Here is a 3,378-nt window from a genome sequence, read left to right as displayed (position 1 = left end):
TCCAGCGACAGTGGTAAATTCTTTTCTATTTGTGTATAATTTTCCTGTGATATGCTCTCAATCCTTATGCCCCCAAAGTGTCTCCTGTAAAATATTGCTTCGTCCACTATTTACAGCTTATCTACCTTTCCAGTGTTGTGACCTGAATTTCTAGGAATATACCCTGGAATATATCCAGTGAGTTTGCTGCTGCCATTTATTGTGGTTTAAAAATGATGCAGCCCCTGTTATTCTCAAAGTTCTCATCAAATTTTCCCAATAATATGTGTTTTCTATTTTGGGCTTCATAATAAGGATCTATATAAATCTCTTAAGAAATAAACCATTGTGTTTATTATGGATTCTGATTTTTCCAGCAAGAGGTTAGAGATTTGAAAACACTTTATTGTCTTCACTTTGTTTGAACAGGTCTAGAGGTATTTTTTTTCCTAAGGTTTGGCCAAAGTAACTCACACGATACCTACTTTTATTTTGCTGTGATTCAGTTTTAGCTGGTACTCCATCTTATAAGTTGTGCCATTAGGTTTTTGTTGAGTGTCTCTATATACTAGATTGTCAACAGCAACGACTTCTATTCCATCTAATATTTCACTGTACCCTTTCTGGACTTGTGTTATATGAGTGTAGAAGGTATATTCTGGGAGAGTTGTCTTCTAGACAGAAAAAAGTGTGTACTTCAATTCCTTCTTCTTCAGATTGTCAAATCTGACATGGTGTCCCAAGGAAGACTTTAATTGCTGAAGTGGTCATGTAAGTGATGTTCTTTAGGCTTGTTAGACTGTAGCTGGGCTATAAGGAAGAAAAAAGGAGAAGTGAAACATTTGCCCCGAGGATGAGGTCCTGTATAATCACATAATCTAGAAGAAAAAGGGAGAAGGTTGGGTGCTGCACAGTATCTCAGGCTCAGGAAGACCCTTAGTTCTGACCCTTGATTTTGGTATCTCTAGAATGCTCATACTCCCTTATCTCACACCAGTGTTGGAAATCCCAACTGCTGAGGCTCCCCCTTTTTTATTTGTGCTCAGCCATATGCTGCTGCCACTGTCACGCTGCATTTAGAAATATCTGAATCCTTGGAGTCTGGGAGGCATCAGGACTCCCTTAAACATACCAGGAAAAGCTTCCTCAATCTTTTCTGCTGGAAGGCAAATTCTTAGGCATCTCATAGACTATAAAATTTTTATTATGCTTCCTGAAGCTAAGACATATATTCTTAGGAATGGCTCTGTTGTCACAGCTATCACACAGGCATCAAGACTTGTCCAAATGCTTTCATCTAAATCTGCATTTCCCCACTAGGCCTTTATGATATTATCAGCCTTGCTGACAAAAACTATATGGATGTTGTGGCTTAGATTCAACATTCTGAGTTGTTCTGCCCATTCTGGCAGGGCAGTTCAGGTAACAACCATGAGGCTTACATACATTTTCTCATACTGCATTGCAGCAAAAGTGAAAGTGGCTGCACTCTTGCTAAATCTTCCATCCCCTCCTGCAAGGACCTGAACTATGTTTTTCTCTCTGCCTATTCTGTGCAGAAGCCTTTGCTTTTACACATTTCATTAATATCCTTATCCAACAACAGACACTACCTGCTTCCTGTGACTGTGCTCTGCCACATGCTTTCCTTCAACTGCTTTTTGTACCTTGCTGTTGCCTCCATATTTCTTTTTATTCCTTTTCTTTTCATTTATTTCTGGCTATATGGCTTTCCATCACATATATATCATGAATGATTCCTTTGACCCAGGAAATAATTTTTGGCTCCTTTCCTGTCTTTGTTCACCCTTATTTTGTCCTCCCCTGTCTGAAATTGTTTTCATTTTTCTTTTAGAGAGGTTTCATGTGACTACTGCAGCTGCCGTCATCTGTTACTTCTATATATATTTCTTGATTTAAATTCATCTGATGCCCAAGAACCATTTATTTTGCATATCTCTTTGTGTCTGTCTCTAAAATTGCTCTATGAAATCCCTTTGCATCACTTTCAGATTGTTTCCTATTTCTTATAGAAAATATCACCTTGCCTGTGTCTGAGAAACAATTTGTCTCTTTTCCCATGGTTCAATTCTGCTCATCTTGATGAACTCTAATTAGACTTTTCTCTAAATAGCACCTTTCTACTTTCTTCCATACTAACCTTCAAGCTTTGCATGGACTGCTGCAAACTTAGCATCAAGTAATTTATTTTCTTCTACCAAATCCTGAAATACTTTTGTCCTAATCCTGAAGGTCTAGTCATGCATCACTAATTAGTTTCTTCTTCCTTTTCTAGGGAAAAGAATTCTCCTTGACTCTACTGCCTTTTATTTGTGCCAAGTTTAGTGTTTACACTCCTTCAAAACATTCCTGTAAGGAACCAGTATGGTTTGAATTAGTGAATTATGAAAAAATCAAAACAACCTACTTGTGTGCACATGACATTTCCAAAATAACACAATTTAGTGAAATTAAGATGTAGTTTAAGCAGCACAAAGCAAAGTCAGTTCTCTTTGAAGAGGTTGCTTGGTTCCTTAAAAATTTCAGTTCTTAAAACCAGTGTAAAAGCAGCTAAAACTTAATCTCAAAACCAGTTGTCCTCAGTAAACTTATCACAGCTACACTGACAATCTATCACTAGTTCAAACAGTGATTAAGGAGCAGCTTTTTTTCCAGAGAGATGGATGAGACAAATTCCAAATTCTCTCAATGCAACTTATTTAGGAAACATGAAAGTATGAGCTGAGCAACTTGACTCTGGAGTGTGCTGCTTGCTGTTAAGATGATTTAATGGCAGGAAAATAGTTCAGATTTCCCCATTGCTGTAGTAATACAGTCTGTACACATGACTTCCAGGTTGTCAACTTTAATGAAGTTGAAAACATGCTGACAATTCAGTAATGTTTTCTTTTCAGCTGTGCAAATGCTGCAGCAACAGATTACAGCAGGATTGTAAGTACTTAACAAGAGCATTACAAAAAGAAAATAATAATTTAGATGAGAGATTAAAAGAGAAAAAAACACAGAAATAAATTAATTTAATGAAAAAAAATTTCACTACTCTAAGATTTATAAGTATAATAGCAGAAAAACTAGCCCATGATGCATTCCCCTTAGTGTTTTATGTGCCAGTTTTAAAGCTGTCTTTCTACATTTTTTTCATTAAATAATAAAAAGAAGCAAACAACTGAACCTCTGCTAATTGTAGCTGTTAAACAGAATGACATATCAAACATTTCACTGACTGCATTTTGGATAAATGTCTTTATTCTGAGTTCGAGCATAGCCCATAGTATGCTAATTTTGTTAGAATGATGTATGCTTTGGAGATCTACAAGTCTGTCTTGAGGTCAGAAATGATCATCATGCAAACACAAACTTCAGCACTGATTTGCATAG

The sequence above is a fragment of the Zosterops lateralis genome (assembly GCF_965231275.1).
Source record: "Zosterops lateralis genome assembly, chromosome: 3".
NCBI lineage: Eukaryota > Metazoa > Chordata > Aves > Passeriformes > Zosteropidae > Zosterops > Zosterops lateralis.
This window is presented reverse-complemented; position numbering follows the sequence as displayed.